Below are 24233 nucleotides of genomic sequence, written 5' to 3'. Positions count from 1 at the left end.
TACCATAATACTAGTAGCCTACATCTTGAACAGGAGCTAGCGCTTGTTGTTTTTAGCATTTTTGCCAACTATGCAGCTTAGGATGTTAAGCATTTTTGCTAGACTGTTTTTCCTGTGGTAAAACACAACAAATGATTTGTATTCTCAGTGGTCAGGCACTAAGGGTTATATTGATTTGCTATTCAACAGGTGTGGATGCAGTTGAAAACTGGTGCCTGTTGCTTTCATTTTCTATATAACTCTATGCAAATATGGCAACTTTTTCAGGATTTGAGAATTACAAATGGTTTTATTTGTGTATTGTATTATATTATGGTGTGGCACAGATGCAGTTGAGACATTGAACTTATGTCTGTTGTTTTCTATCTCAAACTCTGCACTACAGGCATCAAATACTCATACTCAGATTCATGTAGACAGAAGTCGTGCTGCCATCCTTTACACATAATGCAACAACTAAAAACTTTACACCAGCTCCATTTGGGTTTTTCAGGTGAATGGGGATGTGCCACTCGTGCAGTAAGCCAATGCCTAGTGAGAGGGAAGAAAGAGAATACATCCACGGACTTGAAATCAGCTCACCAGGTAACACCAGCACAGTATCATAGTTATGTTGTGTCTTCCACTTTAATTCATTCTCCTATGTCAAATCTGTGACATGCGACCATGTGAAGCCTACAATATTGCACTCAACTGAGGGAATGTCGTTGTCTTAAAGTTAGCAGCAGAGCCTCTTGTGGCCAGTTAAGTATGGCAGTATAGTTTAGTGAAGGGTTGTGGATGCATACTATTAGTGTTTTGGTGATTTACATGTTTTTCTAACGTTTCTTTTTCAAATATGTTGTATATGTTTTTGTGTGACACCTAATTCATTAGAGGTTGGTTGTAAAGTCTATCAGTATCAACAGTAATCAGAGAAAGGCCTATTATTCATGGGCTATTGGTTGATTTTGACATATTTTGGGGGGGATTGCATTGGCTGAAGGATATTTGACTTTGATTATTTGCAGGCTGCAATGGAGATTTGCAATGCAGTAGGTTAGAAAGTGGAAAGGAAACTGACTTTTTGTTTGTTTTCTTCACAGAGAAAGGGAGTGGGGGCTTGTTCGTTTAATTGCGGTATATACTGTAGATAAATACATAGTTAGAACAATCTTTTAAATAAGAGAATGAAAGTCATCTAGTTGTTCTGCATCTCTCTTTTATACAAAATAGTGTGAACAGTAAACATTTTAATTACACTAACGTGACAGTATTAAATGTGGAAGGACAAAGAACAGCAGGCTATTTATTTATTTTTACTAATCAGGGTAACCATTTTCAGACATGCCATATCCTGGCAATTCACACCTCTGCTTGAACCCAAACAAAAAAAGTATACTCTGCAAACAAAATAGCATTGCCATCATCCTGGACAGGACATGGTCTAATAATACAGACCTGATCTCAACACACACACACACACACACACACACACATTTACAGCATTTAGCTCCCCAACCTGATTTCAGTAAAGCTATAAAAAGGCCTTTTGTGCCTCGACATTTCCTACCATTGAACCATTACTGAATTATCATTCTCCAAGGGAATAGAGGCCTGTCGTCGTCTTTCAATTACGTTGTGTGAAAGTGAATGAATTCTTAAAATAATAACATTACACATTACTGTGTATGTCGCCATCTCTCAGAGTGCCACTGCCACAATGGAGCAACTTTTCTCTGGCAAGATGGAAAACAGCCTAATGTGTCGTGTAGCTAATTCATTTGACTTTAGAAAAGACAGTGCTGGTTTTACACAGCACTAACTAGGCCTACAGGCAGCCATAATGAATATACAAGTTGAACAGGGCCCTCTTGGTCAGGTGGATTAATTTTTTATCATTCTGATTTGAAATCCCATATGTGTTTAATTTATGGGTTCTGGGTGCTTAATTGTGTTCAGAGGGCCCCTCCAGACTAAATATATTCATCATATAATCAGAAATGTACAACTTTCCATCTTGGTGCCTTCCACTGTAGCAGTGCGGGAGCATACAGGGAATGAGGACGGAAGTGTGTGTGAATTTTAATTGTGCTCGCAGCTACACGGCCACCAACTACAGTGACACACTGGTGTTCCCTGAGGTATAAACATTTAAAATGAACTAAGTAAAAAAGAAAGTTGCCGTAAATGGGGGGGAGACATGGCAGTGGCGTATCCAAATGAAGAGGGAGAGGGGAGAGCCGCTGCAATTCCCTGAAGATGGTTTATTATTCTGTGCTAAAATGAAGCGGGAGCAAGGAGTGGTAGTCAGCGATGCGTCAGAGTTGCTCTTTGAAGACATGAAAAAGCTGAACGCACAACAAAGACCAGATGTTCCAACATGCCTTATTTATGCACCCATCAGCCAGCTTCCCATGTCCACAAAACACCAGCATATTTTTTCCTTTTAAACTCACACATACAGTATAGCACCTGTCTTCTGCAAGAGCGACACTTTTTTTTTTGTGTGTGATTTTGTGTGTAAATGTGCTCCTGTCTTTCATTTGGAATCGTGGAACAGGTACAATTTGGTCAATTAACTGACATTTCAAGTTGTGGCTTACATTAGTGGAAGTGGGTCTGTAGCTGTCAATCATAACATCTGTTTCACTATTTGTGGAAAGATAAGGCCATTGAGATGATCATATGAGAGTATGTCTATATGGTTTGGGGTTACAAAAGGGCACCGGTATCGCATCTAGAACCTGTAAACTGCTCTATATTCCTCTCCACTAACACACCATTCAGTTTCTATCAGACAACAGCTGTTCCAACCTCAATGACCCAAATACTGCACATGCACACATGCTCTAGTCTACTGTATATGTGCATGCATCCCTTCACACATCCCTGTACCACTGAACACACACACATACTGTACACTGAACAGAAATTAGCTGATGGTCTAATTTCTCTGCATTCTAAATGTGATAGCATAGTATCAGCATGGTTAAAAGCTTTTTATTCGTCATTTCCAGTGCGCTCAAATAAGTATCAACAGTTTATCTCTGTTTTTTACTCCAAAATGCTAAGGACCGGAAGGAAAGATCCTTAAACAAAAGCTGTTCAGTTCAATTAAAAAACGGAGCTATCTCTCCCCGAATGGAGGGATTCATGGAAACAAAGAGTGCTAAATTGATGGCACCACAATAAAACTATTAGCTGGGGAGTAGACAGATGCTGATGTGCCGGTCTCCTTTCCAGGGATTATTATTTATTTACACTTCTCAATCACAGCCTCCCAGATGCCACCCGGACTCTGGCGTGGCACGCACACTGGGGGGGGGGGGGAGGGTGTGGGGGGACTCTGGGTAATAGAGCAGGGCTAGGAAAGGGCATCTCTCCAGTCAAAGGGACATGGGATCAGGGGGGCGGAACGTGGGTACAGCGTGACAGTTAAAGAAGCCCTGGCACCGAGCCCAACACAAATCAACGTCTTAGATAGCTGTTTTTGTCCAAGGATTCTGTAATTGTCTGTGTTCTAATAGGCCTGTGTGTGCACATCTGTCACTAAGAAACAAATTGCTTCGTTTAAAGAAAGAAATAGTGCACATGGAATTTATCCAATTTCATGTAAAAACTAACACAGGGATAGATGCAGACTTGGAAGTCATCGCAACTCAATTCACTTCTGTTCAACAAATCTTGAGACAATGTGTATTAAACTGTGTCATGATTATGCTGTGACAAAATGGCTGCGATTCAACCAAGAGTCTGCTCAGAGACTGAGAGAGAGAGCCAGGTTGTATTCACTTGGAATCTTCTTTCACTTCAACCCATCTCCCCATTTCCTCAAAGCAGTAGTTGAGGCACTGATTTGGTCTTGTCAGATATGATGGAGGGGGTTTCTTTGGAGACGGCTGTCCTTGCTTCTTCTTTGGCCCGAGAGCGTCTCGAGCGTGCCCACCACTCTCAGTATGCACGCTCTCGCCTCTGAAAAACATCTTTATTCAGCTTCTTCACTAATGTCTGCGGCACAGGCATCAACATGCTTTGTGCGAAATGAATTACTGCTAATTAAAAATCAACAGAAATGAGCATGCAACACTCTGTGCCCCATTAATATTTTAACCAGCAGCAGCAGTAATTAAAGCCGCGCTAATTTTTTCCCTCTCTCGCTCAGCATCTACAACCAGTCAATAAATTACATCAAAAAGTACAGGTGTGTTTCCCTGTCAGAGCTGTAATATCATGATAAATCGGCATCATCCCTCATAGTTAACAGTCCCCCCGCAATTCACCGCCGACTCACTACTTGCTGTTATCTTTGCCAGGGTAAATGGTAGGGGGGCGAGGAGGCCTCTCGTTTCGGTAACGCGCAGGTGTCTCAACTTGCCACATTTTGCAGGTAGCAAATGTATGCTAAGAGCACCATTAATGGAGATGTAAAGGCCTTTTTTTCTCTGCCTGGGTGTTTATAAAGACAGTCTGAAGGAGAAAGCTGATGTTTTCTTCACAGCTTCTCCCCCAGGTAATATATGTCTGTTTATCTTATTCTGGTATTTATTTGACATTCGCAGTTTTTACAATTATTTTGTAAATACGTCATTACTACACAGGGCCGTGCACAGACCGCCATTTTGTTATTGTTCATATCTCCAAATTCATAACATACGAACTGCCTCTGTAGTGATTATTATATATATATATTTTGCATAGGCCTATATATTTCTGAAACAAATCACTCACTTATGACAAATTGTAAGCAGGCTAGTTACAGTGCTTCCTAAAGACATGATTGACTTCGGGAAAAGTTGGTGGGCTATCAGCTGATCATTCCTGTTGATGATTAAACTGAATCTGCTAGTTCTTTTCTGAATCTGCTCAATACTTTTTCTACTGTTTGTGATTTATCGTCAATGCTCTTAAATAATTACTTCATAATATATAATTCATAATCATGATATATGGCTGGCTGGCTAGTGGCTTGTGTGGATATTGGAGGACCTCACGACGACTTGGGCAGTGGATTCAGAACAACAATGACAAACACTGTATACAAAATATAAAAGTATACCAACACCAAAAAGGGCACTCGGCGAGTGGGAGGGCAAATGGGCATCTGCTCGGGCACAGTTAGACTCCTATCTGTGCACGTACCTGCTCCAACGTCACTACTTCCTTTGCTATTAGTAGCGCTATCAACACAAACCGTTTCAATCAGTTTACGCCATCAAGTGCATCATGGTGCTGTTGTCCTAATATTCAAGCATTTTCTACTTCTACTTAAAGCTGGAATCAGTAGTTGAAACAAAAACAAAGTGTGAGGGATGGGACTGGAGATATGTAACCACACTCAAATTCATACGCAGAGCTATGGATTCAAGGACTGATCATCCATGATATCACAATTATAGTTTTAACCATATTTTCAGGCTATATATTGTTTGTTTACATTTACTTTGTTTACAAACATTGGAGTAAACAAAGCTAATACGACAGTTGAACTAAGCTCAAGAAGCATTTCTAAGTTATATTCTTCAATAATCAATGGGTACATATCATTCATTTATTTTGTCCAAAATTTAATGTAGCATCTGCAGATTGCCCCTTTAATCAACAACCTCCTTGTTCCTAGTTAGCACCTCCTCTCTAATTTAAATCTAAAAGCTCTCCTTGGATTAAATTAGTCACTGATTGACAGCCTAATATAATCCCACCCATTTTGACCATATTTTGTGTCAACAGAGGTTAATCCTATATCAAATCTTACGAAGTTAAGTTGTTTGTGAGGGCAACATTATGCAAGCTCCTATCCTCAATGAATTGGTCCACTATACCCTGCTATGACATAGCAACTTTACAACATCAACAATGTATTATTGTAAGTAACTGATATTATAACTATAACTATTCCCATCATGGTTTGGAGGCAGTGTCACTATATCAAATCAAATCAAATGTATTTGTCACATACACATGGTTAGCAGATGCTAATGCGAGTGTGGCGAAATGCTTGTGCTTCTAGTTCCGACAATGCAGTAATAACCAACGAGTAATCTAACCTAACAATTCCACAACTACTACCTTATACACACAAGTGTAAAGGGATAAAGAATATGTACATAAAGATATGAATGAGTGATGGTACAGAATGGCATAGGCAAGATGCAGTAGATGGTATCGAGGACAGTATATACATATGAGATGAGTAATGTAGGGTATGTAAACAAAGTGGCATAGTTTAAAGTGGCTAGTGATACATGTCCTGTACCTGACCAATACAATATACCCATTGGGCACACACTGGTTGAATCAATGTAGTTTCCACATCATTTCAATGAAATTACGCTGAACCAACGTGGAATAGATACATTTCATTAACGTGCTGCATTTGTGTTTAGTTTGGCTGAATGTACCCACCCATTTCATCACCTACTTCTCTTGAAATCATACACAAAAAGTAAACTTGGGATCAAATCAAAGTGTATTGGTCGCATACACAGTTTTGCAGATGTTATAGGGGTACAGCGAATCCTTATGTTAGTGGCTCCTAACAACGCAGTAAAATGTTGAAAATAATGTTTTCATTCTTTACAGCACTCAAAACAATGTCATTTTAATAAATCATTAGCTGAAGATACAGCGGTGACAGTGTGTGTGCAGTAAAAGTAAGGCTCAGTTAACTTGGATGTTGATGAGTAAAACGTACTCAGCACTAAGACAAGACATGGCAACATCAGTGTAAATAATAATTTAACTTCTGTTTGTATTTTTTGTGTTATAAATTAATTGATGCATGCTCTGGGGTCCTGGAGTCAGTAGAGGGTAAATGGGTTGATTTGTTACGTGCGTAAACAAATAATAACTGCCTTCTCATTGCGAGCTTTGAGCACTTTCCTACTATTTTAGGCCCCCTGGTGTGAGCTTTCTTCTGTCTCTCCTCACTCTGTTATTAAGTCTCAGAACATTTTCAATTCATTGTTGAAGACTGAAGTCTTTGGGTGATACTGTGTGGAAAAACGGGAAACAGTTTATTTTAGTAAGCTGTTGTATGTTAATTAAGATTGCGTGTGAATTTCCCACTTTACTAATGGATAGGCATGACCTGTGTGTGTATTACTTCTGCGTCTTACACACACAAACACACACACACACTCACTCTGCCCTCACAGACATAACAATTAAATTGTTTGGCGCGTATATGGAGTGCGCGACTATTCGTTAGTCAGCACCTCTACAAACATCTTTGGGTCAGCTCATGCTTTTAAATAAACATGAGAAGTCTTGACAAGAATGACAAGCAACTCCATACAGTCTCAGTATTATTATCGTGGGGCAGTCAGGTAACGGGTCTTGTCACCAACTAGGTTTATGCTGTTCTACATCTCTGGTTGACACTGAAGTCTCAGAGGCATTCATGGTAACTTGACTTATTTCTATTCAAGCACATTGGACCATAGCCCTGAACCTTTTGAACACAGTTCATGTCAAAGGTCTAGATCTGTCTCATGTACATGAGCGCCATGCATGGCCTATGTTTGTGTCCCCGGGTGAGTTGGCAGTCCATTGTATAGAATGAGTATGTTAACTCTCAGTATTGTTGACATGTATTTGTAGAGTTGACAGCTATATAAAAGTCTGTGTGGTGTTGACATCATTGTTGAGGTCTATTGACACGCATATAATGGCAACATACTGTATTTATGAGCCTGAATCACTTGTGTCTGTTTTTGTTGGAAATAATGTACAATGTGTTGGCCTTGCAAGCTTTGAGAAAAAACAACATACAGGCTAAAAGGTTACGTAAGTTAATAGTTGATATATTCATCAATGCAGTTAAAACCAAATAATGCAATGTTCAACGCTTTTGCTAAGCCTAGATAAGACTGAACTGTTGCCTCGGTATCATGGCTCTGTTTTTGCCCTCCCTGTTCCTAGCCTCTCTCTGCACAATGAAATTACAGGATGCTAAGCTTCAGCTCATATAGAGACATATTCAAGACCCATTTATTTGAGATTGCTTTTAGTGTAATTCAATAAAGGCTTTTTTTACTCATTTATTTCCATGGTGAAATTTCTGCTGAGGAAAACCAGGGCTGCATTTCCTTCATTAGACGTAATAATAACGATAATAACAATAATGACATTAAATGTGATCATTACAAAGTTTCCCCTCTCAGGCATCAATGTCAACGTTACAGACCTACAGCACATGGTGACTGATTGGCACTGGACATTGAGGAAGATGGTGGCAAATTATTTTAGTTGAAAAAAAATGACATGATGTACAAAACTGATATACGTACAGAAAGTTACCGTAAGTAGACATTGGGAAAGTATGTATCATCATTTATATTGTTCTGATTATGTTGTATTGGTGTTTTATCAAATATTGACTTTATGTTATTTCTTAAAATTGGAATTTGTGAAAATATTTGTGACAATATTTATACAGTATGAGTCACAAACACTTCTGAAGTACTGGTCAGAAAATCAATGGTGAGCTCTAGTGGTGCAGAGAGGAGAAGGATAGAGAGCTTGACAAAGGGATACCCAGGCAGTCAGAGAATAAAAGACAGACAGAATGTAAAAGGAAGAGAAGGAGCAAGGATGAAGAGAGATATAGAGAGGAATGAAGAGAGGGCAAAAACGTCGCCACCATCGTCGGATCCATTTTCCACCACTGGAGGCCAACTGGCTATCAAAATGGCATCGGTCGGAGCTTAGAGAGGAGAACTTGGGCTTTGGTGATCTGCAGTCAGAGCAGCACAGCTTCCCAAATGCCCTGCAAAAATAAATATTTGAATATTCTCCGGCGCTCCTTAACCAGCTTAAATTGGATCATTTCATTGCGCTGCTCGCCCCTGCCAAAATGCCAAAAGAGTGTGGGTCTTGGCGAGCCTCTGTCGCCCAGGCATGCCTCACTCCCTCCCCCTGGCCCTGCCCACCCCCTGCACTATCTGCTGACACAGAGTCTGCCCTCAGGCCCCTGCTTTCTACTCGGCCACCCTCTCTACTGAGAGAGCTGGCACACGGTGCACACGTATAAAGCCCCAGACACACACTGGGAACGGAACCGGCCACCGGGCCAGAGAGCCAATCCTGTCCGTGTGATGTCAGCGTCAGATGACTCTCATCTCTTATCAAGGGTGTTGTCGCCGCTACAGCCAATATTGGTGCTGTGTAGGGTTGCACATTTTGGGGAATATTCAGAGGTGGAATCTTTCTGTGGGAATTAACATGAATATATGGGAATTAACGGGAATATATGGGAATTAACTGAAATTAATATTAATACCATTTAAATGTAGATGTTTTTTGCATTGGATATATTTACCATATAATATGGAGACCGAAACATAAACCTTTTACCTTATCATATGTAGACATACATTACCATTCAAAAGTTTGGGGTCACTTAGAAATGTCCTTGTTTTTTAAAGAAAAGCACATTTTTGTCCATTAAAATAACATCAAATTGATCGGAAATACAGTGTAGGAAATGGCAGATTTTTAATGGAATATCTACATAAGCATACAGAGACCCATTATCAGCAACCATCACTCCTGTGTTCCAATGGCACGTTGTGTTAGCTAATCCGAGTTTATCATTTTAAAAGGCTATTTTATCATTAGAAAACTATTTTGCAATTATGTTAGCACAGCTGAAAACTGTTGTTCTGATTAAAGAAGCAATAAAACTGGCCTTCTTTAGACTAGATGAGTATCTGGAGCATCAGCATTTGTGGGTTCGATTACAGGCTCAAAATGGCATGAAACAAAGACCTTTCTTCTGAAACTCATCAGTCTATTCTTGTTCTGAGAAATGAAACTGGAGATCTCGTACAACGCTGTGTACTATTCCCTTCACAGGACAGTCCAAACTGGTTCTAAACAGAATAGAAAAAGGAGTGGGAGGCCCCGGTGCACAACTGAGCAAGAGGATAAGTACATTAGAGTGTCTAGTTTGAGAAACAGATGCCTCACAAGTCCTCAACTGGCAGCTTCATTAAATAGCACCGGCAAAACACCAGTCTCAACGTCAACAGTGAAGAGGCGACTCCGGGATGCTGGCCTTCTAGACAGAGTTGCAAAGAAAAAGCCATATCTCAGACTGGCCAATAAAAATAAAAGATTAAGATGGGCAAAAGAACACAGACATTGGACAGAGGAACTCCTGATTCCAGGAGGGCCATGAGCTCATGATATCGATAAGGTGTCTGATTTAATTTTCACCTCGAATAGAAGTAGAGGGACTTTTGTCAGAGGTTGCTTGTTGTGAGCGCTGAGGGAACTTTATGCACTTGGCCAGATGATTCAGCATCTTTGTTGCATTCTTCACACATGATGTGGCACAGTATTTGCAAATGTACACAACTTTTCCTTCTACATTAGCTGCAGTGAAATGTCTCCACACATCAGATAGTTCCCGTGGCATTTTCCTGTAAAGATTAGAAGAATAAAAAGTAAAAAACCCAGAATACAATTCCATGTACAGAAAAATAGTTAAGCAGTTAGATTAAACAACTCCTTGGTAAGATACATTTTTAAAAATGTATCATGTATGGAAACAGGTGAATTAACGGTCCTTAGTTAGCAGGGTCAAGCAAGCTAAAACCCACAAGGTAGCAAAAACTATCTAGCAGAAATTGTTAACAAGTTAGAAATAATTTAAACACACTATGCTGTAGGCTACCATTTACTAGTTAACAAAATATAATGTGTGTCATATAAAATATATTCACCACACCCAGCATTGTAATCAAAACTTACCAGAAAGAAAGCATGTAGTCCTTGGCTCAGACATTGTAGAAGTGTGGGCTCAATAGCATCTCATTAGTGTGCAAGATCTTGAGAATCAGCTGTACATGTGATGGAAGAGTGCACTGCACATGTGATGGAAAAATGCACTGTGCATACAGAGGGTTGCAATTCCATTGAATTGGAGATAGTTTTACTACAATATGCCACAAGACCTAGAATTGACTTATGTGTATCCCACAACAAAAAGGTTAACTGTTACAAGCCAACTTTTTTGATGAATTTAAGCAAAATTCCCGGGCTTAACTTCCCATGGAAGATCTCCAGAAATTTCCGGGAAAGTTACCGACCCTTTGCAACCGTAGTGCTATGAAAGCATAACGTCTCTGGCCTTTAGTTTTCCAATGTGGTGTACAGTAACTCCAAAGGTGGAAATCCATTCTCAAGGAGAGAATTCTTAGCCCACGGAAAATGTCCTATTTCTTTCTGGAAAATGTCCATACATATTCATAACTTTGATGTTTACATAGCCATGTTATCTTGGTGATTGTTGCCAGCGTTGTTAGGGCCACTGTAACGCTTAAACTTTTGGAAAATCCTATGCCAATGCTGGAACAGTCTAGAAAACATCTCTTCCACTGTCAGAACCCAGCTGGTCCGTTCAGCATGTCTGAAAGGCCTGTCAGAATAGGGATCAAGCAACAACTGTGTACCTGCCGAAGCAGTAAAAGCATTTGCGATACTGCTGCAACCGTAAATTATACTGAACAGAAATCATAACTCAACATGCACCAATTTACAGTTCATATAAGGAAATCAGTCAATTTAAATACATCCATTAGGCCCTAATCTATGGATTCCATATGACAGGGAATACAGATATGCATCTGTGGGTCACAAATACCTTACAAAAAAAGGTAGGGTCATGGATCAGAAAACCAGTCAGTATCTGGTGTGACCACCATTTGCTTCATGCAGCGCGACACATCTTCTGGATAGAGTTGATCAGGTCTGTGATTGTGGTCCTGTGGAGTGTTGTCCCACTCCTCTTCAATGGCTGTGCGAAGTTGCTAGATATTGGTGGGAACTGGAACACACTGTCGTACACGTTGATCCAGAGCATCCCAAATATGCTCAATGGGTGACATGTCTGGTGAGTATGCTGGCCATGGAAGAACTAGGATATTTTCAGCTTCCAGGAATTGTGTACAGATCCTTGCGACATGGGGCTATGCATCATCATGATGAAACATGAGGTGATGGCGGCAGATGATTGACATGACAATCGGCCTCAGGATCTCGTCATGGTATCTCTGTGCATTCAAATTGCCATCGATAAAATGCAATTGTGTTCGTAGTGCGTAGTTTATGCCGGTCCATACCATAACCCCACCTCCACTATTGTGCACTCTTTTCACAACGTTGACATCAGCAACATGTTCGCCCACACGATACCTTGTCTGTCGTTGTGAGGCTGGTTGTCCAAATTCTCTAATACGATGTTGGAGCCGGCATATGGTAGAGAAATTAAAATTACATTCTCTGGCAACAGCCCCGGTGGACATTCCTGCAGTCAGCATGCCAATGCTCTGTGGCATTGTGTTGACAAAACTGCACATTTTAGTGTGGCCTTTTATTTCCCCAGCACAAGGTGCACCTGTGTAGTGATCATTCTGTTTAATCAGCTTCCTGATATGCCACACCTGTCAGGTGTATGGGTTATCTTGGCCAATGAGAAATGCTCACTAACAGGGATGTAAACAAATTTGTGCACAACATTTAAGTGAAATAATACACTTTTTGTGTGCGTATGGAACATTTCTATGATATTTTATTTCAGCTAATGAAACATGGGACCAACACTTTGCATTTACAGACATACTCTATATGATCATCTCAATGGCCGTATCTTTCCACAAATAGTGAAACACATGCTATGATGGACAGCTACAGACCCACCTCCATTACTGTAAGCCACAACTTGAAATGTCAGCCCATTTACTTTACATTTGTAAGTTTTTCTGTTTTTGTTCAGTGTAGATACCCAACCTTAAACTGTTTTTTAGTGTTTTTAGTGTTACCCAACCCTAAAAGGCTTGTTCATAGCTGTTCACAGCTATTCCATCTCTTCTCAATTCGTCAAACTTGTTTCATTAATTGTTTATAATTGCCTCATTAAAGTTATCTTAATTATAGTTATCAAAGCTTCTTCCTCTCATATCAGAGCAACAAACTCTATTCTTTCCACATTTTGTTTGTGTTTATTAATTTCACAAGTACATGTAAAAATGACTGCAAGGCTGTGTTGAAAACATATGCAAACACAAAGAAACATTAATAACAAAGTATCTCAAAGTGCTATACTTAAAAAAAAGTGTCTTAAGAAAGCACCTGACATGTTCCCATTTTGGTACATTGTAAATTAAAGGAACTGAGAAGGGAGCTTCATAAATGCAGTTTGTCTGTGAATGAACGTTAACTAACAGAAATTAGGAAAACAAGGCAATTTGAACAAGCAGCTGGAAGACTTCAGCATTTGAGGCACTTTCCTGCCTCCTCTCTCATGCAGTGCCGAAGTACATCTGTTTTGGTGCCCCTCACTTGCCACACAGTGGTACCGGGAGATATCGTCTCCCCATTTCTGACGATTTGTTTTAGAGGGAACCCTCAGGAAATGTAGCAATATGAATAACAAATCAACGATCTGTTAAAAAGTGCCCCGCATGCAATCTATGAAATGCAATGAGGTTCGAGTTTTCCCCTCTCTCTCAATGCTACCAGCAGACAATACTGTTCCTACACAAGTGCAGTCTATGTGACTTGATAAGCAAGAACTTTACAAATGTGTGTGGTTGTTCTCCGTCTCTCTTTCTCCTCTCTTTCTCAAATTAATGTTGGCTTATCTGTCTAATTTCTGCTTGTTGTTGGGATTCGTCAGAATTTTATTTCCAATTCAAGGCACATTTTTCAGGGAAAACTTAGGACACTTACTAAGTACAAACATAAACTAATAGATATATTTCAGAGATGGTTTTCTGGCTCATCTGGCTCCCCGCCTTCTAAAACAAAGGATAGCATATGAGGTAATGAATCCCAAACCGTCTGCTCTGACCAGTCTCTCTAATGGCATCTCCTCTCTCTCTCTCTCTCTCTCTCTCTCTCTCTCTCTCTCTCTCGCCCTGCACTGCAGCTGTGGCGTCCTCAGGGCTGTTAACCAGATCAGGTGCTAAATTCACTAATTGAATAATTTCACTGGGCTCCACTATAGGGCCTTTAGAAGTGGCTGCTCTTTGTGTCTCTCCTCGTGTGACTGAAAAATGGTCCAGGCTTTAAATGAAGGAGTAAAGGGCGGGGCTGTTGTGCTAGCTAGAGTAAATACAGTATGATCGTATGATGTAGTGTGTTTTTTCTAAAACAATTTCCAGGGACCACATCGGGAAGTATTTATGCCAGTGTGCTTAGTTGGTTGGTTTTACATGATGCAATGTTTGGGAGATTAAGACTTTAATTTACCATGATGTGTAGCAGAATATCACCTGCATGAGGCTGAGTGACCCACTGATGCGTTACTCATTTGGACTTCTAGCCAACACTGAAACAAGAGAGAACACTGTCAAATGCTATGCCTGCAATTCTACAAATTGCCCTGGCAATAAGCCATGTGCAAAAAGGGCCAATCAGAGAATATCATAGTGAGCAGTCAGCCAATAACTCTGACCTTTAGCTCTGATATTTGTATTTTCATACAACAGTTTTCTGTGGAGGAAAATCACCATGAACTGCATTCATCTGTCTTGTACTCTATTCTAGTCGCCGCTATACTGACTCCTCTACCTCCTCAGAAACTTCCCAAAGCCTCTAGCTTCTCTAACTTTTCCTCCGACTTTTGAGTTGTCTTTCTTCGACTCCGAAGCCGAAGGCACGTGACCAAGGCAGATCCCATTGGCAATCCATCTCACCCACCGGCGGAGGAACGTGGAACAGAACAGCGCTATTGTGGAAGATTGATCAGTCTTTGGCACCCGCTGGCCACCACTTGCCCAGAAATCTGCGTCCCCAATTCCCTAGGCTTAGGTTGGCCTTTGCAGCTCCCTTAGCCTCCACAGCTCTAGTTGCTCCAACCAGACCGGCGGATATTTACTGTTTCCTCTCCCGTTTTCAACTTGTGACCACATTTCTTACTTTAGATTGACCCCTCTGATCCTCCTTTGTGCTCGCACCAAGATTACGGGAACAGGCGATGCAGGGGAGGGAGACTGCCAAACGCCTGACTGTCGAGATGCCTTTCCTGGGCCGCTCATGCCTGAAACATCCCCGTGCCATCCCCACTCCGGCCGGCGCCAGTCTATATGACTTATGGAGTTTGGGCCCTCCACTGCCAATCCCACTTAGAGTGCATTTTTCCGATAAACAAAAGCACATTCAAGCTTTAGCTTCTCATTTCACACTATGTGCTTTGGCTGCAGGCAATGTTTTCCCGGAGCCCTTGGCCTACAGTCCAAAGAATGGCTCCAGTTGGCTTTCCTTAAAAAAAAGGAAAATAAAAAAAAGATGCCACATGTGGAGGATTAGACTCCATCTTTCATCCTCCACGCTCTCTTCTCGCCCTCCAGAGCCATCGCTGCTCCCCATGCACTAGTGAACCAGCCCCATGGACACACACACTCGCCCACTTCTTCCTCCACCTCCAATACAGAGCACAAACTCACCTGCCTCTTTCTCCCCCACTCTCCTCTTCCCCCTCGACTCAGCCAACCACACACAGCGACATCACAGCAGAGCCACAGTTGGATTTGAAACTTGTTAGTTTAGTGCGGGGGTGTATTCTTGGCTATTGTGTGTTTTGAGAACTAGTTACTTTGACAAATCTGAGATTCAAAATAGTCTTATTTTGATAGCAAATGTCTTGCGGTGAATGGAGGTAGTATGTGATGCTCTATTCATGCATAAATTGGTAATCCACATTGTTCCTTTACATATTTCAGCAGCTACCATTTGTAGCCTGGCAAGTATATGTTAATGGTGAACTGTACATATGGTGCTACAATCAAGTGGCTGTGCCATCTATTGTGAATTTATTCAATTTCAGAGGTGTACACTTTGAATATGCTTAGGCTGCTAAGTGTGAATGGTATGCCAGATGGAAAGACACAGGAGAATAAGATAAACATGACTTTTAATGCTCCCTCTATTAGAAATGTCATGGCTCGGATCTGACGCCAAGTAGCCCTGAGAAGGCCCTTTGTCTGGGGCTAAACAGAGATATCAGAGCGGTTATTAGCGGTGTTGTCTGAAATGCTAGCCGAGGCAAGGGGTGACCCCCAGGGCTTCGCCTGTCTCAGGGAACAGATGTGCCACCCACTCGCAACAGTTGTACCCTACCCACAATGCCCTTGTGGGAGTAGCTGGGCTAGTTGCGGACCGAAGATGATACCTCACTTAACTAGCTCCCCGTTGGCTCCAGGGAGGGAGCATGTTTTCGTGTGGAGAGGAGGCAGAGGAGGGGAAAGGGAGGGGGTGAAAAACGCACATATTTAGAGGATCAATATTTACCCAAACTTCTTCTCCTGAGCCAACACCTGCTGTGTCTTTGTACAAGAAATGCAGAAGAAAAACGGCTGCCTGATTTCAGCTCATGACTTTTTTTTACTTTTTCCAATATTATCTTGAAAACTAGATAAAAGTTATTATTTCATTAAGTTGCGGATGCTTTTTCACAATGTCTCGGAGTGCACATTACAACAATACAAATAATAATGAACATTTAAAGGCTCATTTTCTTGACTAATTTACTTTGCTATTTTTTTTATCCTTAATGAAGAGTTTAATTTCCAACATGCTTGTGAAGAAAACATGCATTACTGTGTAGTTACAGAAAGTTAATTCCTTTCTTTTGTCATGTAATAGTTATGTTTACTTGCTTTCAAATGTTGTCTATAGACTGAAATCATGGAGGAAAATAAACGTTATGTTTTGTTTGTTATCTTTCAATTTCATATCTACAAATGTTATTTTACAGTTCTTAATAGCTTATTATTCTATGCATTGTACTTAAATCAGTATTGCAGGATTCATTTTAGTTCCCAATAAGAACAAGGTTAGGTCTGTCAGGTCAGTTTTCAGATGGAATCACAAGATAATGATATTATTATATCTCATTATATTATTTTATAATAATTAACAGGAGAATTCACAGCTTGACTGCCCATGCTGTGGGATTAAGAGTAAGATATGCACTGTGAGTGTTGGGACTAAGTGGAATGAACTGTAGTGGCACTTAAATCCACAAATTGCACAGAAGGACTTAGCCCTTAAATTCATTTGTCAATACATGCATGATCTGTGTGCAGCTCCTCAACCTTCTGTCTGTCCTCCGCTCTCCATTCTGAGTATAGGGGAAAATGTTCATCCATTCATCATGGGTACATAGGTATTTGTATGATGTTGAGAACAAATGATCTTAACTTGTTATGGAAAATGTCAATAAAATAACATGTACTGTCTCCATATACCACAACCATACTTGTCACATTGTTTTTAACAGCAAACCATTAGCAACGACCACATCATCTCTTACTTTATTTCTATCTATGTCTCTTCCTCCCTCTTAATGCCAATCAGAGTCAGATAGGTAGATTCACTGCTAACTCTTGAGATTCAGCATGTGTTTCTTCCCGAAGGGGAAAAATTAATTCCTCCTCCTCGTCCTCCTCCTCCCTTTCTCCGCCAAGGTGCAGCATCCTCCCTCTTTCTCTCCCATCTGAAAGAATACAAGAGAAGGAGAACCTCTCCTGAGGGGATCCAGCTTATATACTATTTCATCCACATTTAAATCCTCTGATAGATGTGAATATGAATGCCTTCGCAGGGAAGTTACAGAATAAAGATAGATTATTTTCTGAAGATACTAATATTAGTCTTTTGGCAAAGGGAGTGTAAATGGGAACCATATGCGTGGGGACAACTATTGATATTGATATTTAAGCTTGTCTTTTATAGCACTGCCATCAAAGGGGAGTCAAACAGAGAAGCGGCATATAGAGAGTTTTTATGTACCTGTATGTTTTTGAATCATGTACAATTTTTATTGTATCAGTCTCGGACAGAAACTTTCTCTTCAACAAAAAGGAATTAACAGAGACCATTATGTCTTAATTCTTAAATAAATATGTCATTTGGATTGTTATTTGATGTACATATATTACCGTTCATAAGTTTGGGGTCACTTAGAAATGTCCTTGTTTTTTGATAGAAAAGCACATTTTTTTGTCCATTAAAATAACATCAAATTGATCAGAAACAGTGTAGACATTGTTAATGTTGTAAATTACTATTGTAGCTGTAAACGGCAGATTTTTAATGGAATATCTACATAGGCGTACAGAGGCCCATTATCAGCAACCATCACTCCTGTTTTCCAATAGCAAGTTGGGTTAGCTAATCCAAGTTTATCATTTTAAAAGGCTAATTGATCATTAGAAAACCCTTTGTTTTATGGGCCTCTGTACACCTATGTAGATATATATATATATATATATATATATATATATATATATATATATATGAATTACAAATCAGCCTTTACTTAAATCATGTGTCTAGTCTATTGCAATGTGTAATCATTGATGTCCCAGGAGCAGGAGTGGTAAACACTGTTGAAGTGTATAATTGTAATAAATACATGCAGACACAGCATCATTCCAATAATGGAGTTTGATACACCTGGTATTGGATATGACTGGAAAAAAACTTGCTAAATAGCAATTTTCGTAACTTAACTTTATATTCCTCTCAATTGTAAATGTTTTGCTTGACTCGTTATGACGTTATAACTACTTACATTTGCTTCCCCTGTAATGTTTTGTCAGCCATCTTTGCTGAAGAAAGTCACCAGGGATGGGTGGCTCACGTCAAATTCGTCATTGGAACCACTCGATATGATTGGTCATATAAAAATCTTGGGACCCAAATGCATAATGAGTGCTCTAACTCCCCCTTGTGGTGGTCAAGTCACTATTATTCAAGTCACAAGTCACTGACATTAGCTAAATGATTAGCCAAGCAAGGTAAGTTTGCAACGTAAGCCCCTCAGCCCTCGTTTTTGGTCAGCTTTGCGAGTGTATAGTTATGTTCACTCCGGGGACTGAAACTCCCCATAATTCAATTCGCGAAGATTGTACATCCGCAAAGAAAAGTGCGAAAATGTAAAAATAACGTCAATGGAGAAGTCAAGTAAGTAACAACCAATGCAAATACGTTAGAAATTGTGCTCCTAATGCACATGACGGCACAAACATGTTTTTGTTTGGTTTTCTTTTGGAAATTGTAGAAATAAAACATTTTCCTTCTTCAGAAGTTCCAGCTAGGCAGGCTAACATTAGTTAGCTAATTAATTGGCTAGCTATCAGACAGTAGGCGCATATTAATAATTATATATTTAGTATGAGTAGACATGCAATCATATTTGACTGTAGCGCATATAAAGTGAAGAATTTCCGGCCAAGTGTGGTCCATTTAAAAATCATTCCTGCCTCCCTCACCTGCAAGTGTATACTCGTCAGACGTCATGACACGTCACCAGAAGTATCCACTTAATTTGAGGGCTGAGGGGATAGGGTGTGTCTTTTAAGTGTTTGGATCTCAGCCCTAGTGTGTTGTACTGGGATTGTGCCACATAGCATAATGGGGGGTTCTATGTGTTGAGGAGCTTGCTGACATTGTTGGATAGAGACTAGGCAGAGTTCCTCTGTCCAGTGTCTGTGTTCTTTTGCCCATCTTAATCTTTTATTTTTATTGGCCAGTCTGAAATATGGCTTTTTCTTTGCAACTCTGCCTAGAAGGCCAGCATCCTGGAGTCGCCTCTTCACTGTTGACGTTGAGACTGGTGTTTTGCAGGTACTCTTTAATGAACCTTCCAGTTGAGGACTTGTGAGGCGTCAATTTTAGAACAAGGCTGTAACGTAACAAAATGTGGAAAAGGGGAAGGGGTCTGAATACTGTCTAAGTGCACTGTACATGGGACACCAGTGTTTGCTGTTTGTGTATGTGTGTGTGTTTGTGAGTATGCGTATATACATTTGTGAGAGTATACACTACCAGTCAAAAGTTTTAGAACACCTACTCATTCAAGGGTTTTTCCTTATTTTTTACTATTTTCTACATTGTGGAATAATAATGAAGACATCAAAACTATGAAATAACACATGGAATCATATAGTAAACAAAGAAGTGTTAAACAAATCAAAATATATTTTATATTTGAGATTCTTCAAAGAGCCACCCTTTGCCTTGATGACAGCTTTGCACACTCTTGGCATTCTCTCAACCAGCTTCACCTAGAATGCTTTTCCAACAGTTTTGAAGGAGTTCCCACATATGCTGAGCACTTGTGGCTGCTTTTCCTTCACTCTGCGGTCCGACTCAACCTAAACCATCTCGATTTGGTTGAGGTCGGGGGATTGTGGAGGCCAGGTCATCTGATGTAGCACTCCATCACTCTCCTTCTTTGTAAAATAGGCTTTACACAACCTGGAGGTGTGTTGGGTCATTGTCCTGTTGAAAAACAAATGATAGGCCCACTAAGACCAAACCTGATGGGGTGCCGTATCGCTGCACAATTCTGTGGTAGCCATGCTGGTTAAGTGTGCCTTGAATTTAGGAAAAATCCCAGACAGTGTCAACAGCAAAGCACCCCCACACCATCACACCTCCTCCTCCATGCTCTACGGTGGGAACCACACATGCAGAGATCATCCATTCATCCACAAGCGTTTCACAAAGACAAGGTGGTTGGAACCAAAAATCTCCAATTTGGACTCCAGACCAATGGACAAATTTCCACCGGTCTAATGTCAATTGCTTGTGTTTCTTGGCCCAAATAAGTTTCTTCTTATGATTGGTACTTGGAAGGCAGCCACAGTTCGTCCTTTATTTAAAGGGGAGATCAAGCTGATCCTAACTGTTATGGGCCTATTTCTAATTTGCCCTGTTTATCAACAGTGTTAGAAAAACGTGTCAATAGTCAACTGACTGTCTTTCTTGATGTAGTATTCTCTCGGGTATGCAATATGGTTTCCGCTCAGGTTATGGATGTTATGGATGTGTCACTGCAACCTTAAATGTCCTCATTGATGTCACCATTGCCCTTGATTCTATGAAATAGTGTGCTGTTATTTTTTATGTTGTGTTGCTACCATGCTGTGTTGTCATGTGTTGCTGCCTTGCTATGTTGTTGCCTTAGGTCTCTCTTTATGTAGTGTTATGTTGTCTCTCTTGTTGTGATGTGTGTTTTGTCCTATATTTATATTGTATTTATTTGAAATGTTTAATCCCAGGTCCCCGTCTCCGCAGGAGGCCTTTTGGTAGGCCGTCATTGTAAATAACAATTTGTTCTTAACCGACTTGCCTAGTCAAATAAAGGTTAAATAAAATTAAAATAAAATAAAAATAGTACTGGTTTCTTTGCAGCAACTTGACCATGAAGGCCTGATTCACACAGTCTCCTCTGAACAGTTGATGTTGCGATGTGTCTGTTACTTGAACTCTGTAAAGTATTTATTTGGGCTGCAAATTCTGAGGCTGGTAACTCTAATGAACTTATCCTCTGCAGCAGAGGTAACTCTGTGTCTTCCATTCCTGTGGGGGTCCTCATGAGAGCCAGTTTCATCATAGCGCTTGATGGTTTTTGCGACTGCACTTGAAGAAACTTTCAAAGTTTTTGACATTTTCCAGATTGACTGACCATGTCTTAAAGTAATGATGGACTGTCGTTTCTCTTTGCTTATTTGAGCTGTTCTTGCCATAATATGGACTTAGTCTTTTACCAAATAGGGCTATTTCTGTATACCTTCCTACCTTGTCACAACACAACTGATTGGCTCAAACGCAAAAAGAAGGAAAGAAATTCCACAAATTAACTTTTAACAAGGCACACCTGTTAATTGAAATGCATTCCAGGTGACTACTTCATGAAGCTGGTTGAGAGAATTCCAAGAGTGTGCAAGGCTGTCATCAAAGCAAAGTATGGTTATTTGAAGAATCTCAAATATGAAATATATTTTGATTTGTTTAACATTGTTTTGGTTACTACATGATTCCATATGTGTTATTTCATAGTTTTGATGTAATCACTATTATTCTACAATGTAGAAGATAGTACAAATGAAGAAAATCCCTTGAATGAGTAGGTACTCTAAAACACTACATACCGGTAGTGTACGTCATTGAGCTTGGGTAATACAAAAGTTCTGTTACTGATTACAATTTTGAACAGGTAACTTTAACGGATTACATTTAGAAAGTAACCTATCCATCCCTGCTCGCTCAACCTCAAACATCTGCTGAACAACAAGAGTAATCCTCAAGCACAAGAGTAATCCTCAAGAAGAGACGGACTCTTAGAGGCCATTATTCCTCATCCCTGTGTAGGCCAGGAGTTCATTGGTTAACACCTTCAGTGTTAATCATCCTAGAGTAACTGGCTGTAAAGGTAGCCAAGAGAGTTCTGACAAAAACAGATAAGAAGATAGAGGCCGAGATAATAAAGTGACTGCTCATGTGTAGCATGTGTTTGTTAGGGATGTGAAGGGTCTAATCAAGCAAAGCCAGGGCCTTATATATTAAAACGTTTCTTTGGGGCTCACTGACACAAACCCTTATCTGCCTTAATCCTAGCCTTTGTGAACATGGTTTAGAATGTTCTGTTCAAACTAATCTACGATTACAAAATATCTTGAACTCGATAGACTCCAGATTATTCAAATCCTTCTTGGTGTAATCATAATACCAAAGTGCCACCATGTAATCTAAATCAAATGAGTTGTTTCTTTTTTCCAGAAACATGTAAATAAGCGTAATGCTACAGTGTAGGACGATGAAACTTAAAAATGCTGTGCTTATTTGAATCATTAAAATATTAATCACAGATTAAGCGCCATAATATCCAAAGGATTGCCGTTTTAGAAACAAATACAATAGTCCCCCCACTCTTTTCTTTGGAGGAACCTCCTGGCGGCTCTGAAATCAACCACATGTTTCAGCAGTGAAAGAAAGACAGGAAAGGATAGAACTGTAATCCCTATCAATGCACTTTACAAACCACCTTCTCCCTAAAATGTGTGACTAATGGGCACAAATCTGCAGCTTTAGACGCTGTCAGTGAGGATGGCTGGAACTGTTGTTCTGCCATTCACCGCACGAACGTAATAAACCCGTTCATTTGTTTCTGCCATTGCTGAAGCCTTTTTGTCTCTCCTCTGAGCAAATGTACCTTGAGGTCTTGTGTAGGGTTTCTCTTTTCAAGCTGCGCCTTTTCTGCCCGGCCTGCGTGCTTCGTGGTGCCGTAATGACATTAAAACACGAACACTTAAAGGGCTTTCGGCGAGAGCCGCATTGTCTGTTGTGAAAGCTTCCAGAAAGAAGATTTTATTATGTTGTGGGATTTAATGCCAGTGTGCGTTACCTGATAACGTTAAGGGAGCGAGGAAGGCGAGAATATTCCCAAACTGGCAGGGCTTCAAGAATATTGACCACCAACAGGATTGCAGCTGATGTCGTCCATGTGTATTCATGGACTCGGAACAGCCTGATTATAGCTATTACAGAATTATATCCGGGGAGGTGCAATTCATTAGCCCTCATTTCTATTTATCTAACGTTGGAGGGCAAGGCTAGCTTAGTGGTGCAGTGCTAGATAAATGTTGTTGTTTTCCCCCCAACCAGATAGGAGGCAGTTGGGTCTTCAATCTTAGTTGAGAAACCTATTGGTTTGGGTTAGAATACAGTATATAGGGGGAGGACAGTTGCCACTGTTGTGGAGTTATCTGCTTTAAGGAGTTGAACTTAGTCGTCTTCGCTAAATGTTGAGGCTAACACTTTGACACATTTGAACATTTCCATTTGGAGTTTTTTTTTCCCAGAGTGAAAATTTGTGGCAGGTGTGATTTTTGTGGGTCCAAACACATTTACGTCTGTGTTTTTGCTATGACAGTTGAATACACTTTTGGGAAATGAAGTAAATGAAACCTATAAAATGGAGTTTACTTCCAGCTGAATAGCTAATTTGGTAAATCTAGGGAAAACAAGTCATTTTTCACTGCTGTATTTGAGGGAGAAATAATGACAGTGTTTCGGTGTTGTTTGATCATCCTTCGCAAATTTGAATGCCAAATTTGTTTTGCAGGTGTTGCACATGGAATAATTGAGCTGCATAATGTGGATAAGGTGTTGATACCATACTAAACTTAACTGTTATGCATTTCAGGAACCAAAAACAGTTCCAATCAGTAGAAAAGCTTAAATCATTATTCAATTTGAAAGTAAAAGTGTGGTTTGTGAGACAGGTGGAATTGGCTAGGGGAAAGTTTTGGCCGTTATAAAACGATGCTTATCACAGTTTTCACTTGGACATCATTGCAGTTAGAACTCCTCTAACAATGTGAGACTTTGAAAAGGCCTTCACAGGGTTTGATTCCATCAACTTTAACCGTATTCTAGGTCATCGGGGATCC

The 24233-nt window shown here is 40.2% G+C and overlaps 1 long non-coding RNA gene across 2 annotated transcripts in view; it reads left to right on the top strand.

Annotated features, from left to right (window-relative positions):
• Positions 1–499: 499 nt before the first annotated feature.
• Positions 500–24233, top strand: part of LOC149984528 (uncharacterized) — a 44798-nt gene continuing 21064 nt past the window's right edge. For both annotated transcript variants that reach the window (XR_016494904.1, XR_016494903.1), the window contains exon 1: positions 500–585. This is a non-coding gene — a long non-coding RNA (uncharacterized LOC149984528). The remainder of the gene's footprint in view (positions 586–24233) is intronic.

Source organism: Oncorhynchus mykiss, chromosome 3, assembly GCF_057628025.1.
Source record: "Oncorhynchus mykiss isolate SJ-2025 chromosome 3, ASM5762802v1, whole genome shotgun sequence".
NCBI classification, from domain to species: Eukaryota; Metazoa; Chordata; class Actinopteri; order Salmoniformes; family Salmonidae; genus Oncorhynchus; species Oncorhynchus mykiss.
The sequence above is the reverse complement of the archived record's forward strand: the minus strand, read 5'-3'. Positions and strand labels throughout refer to the sequence as shown.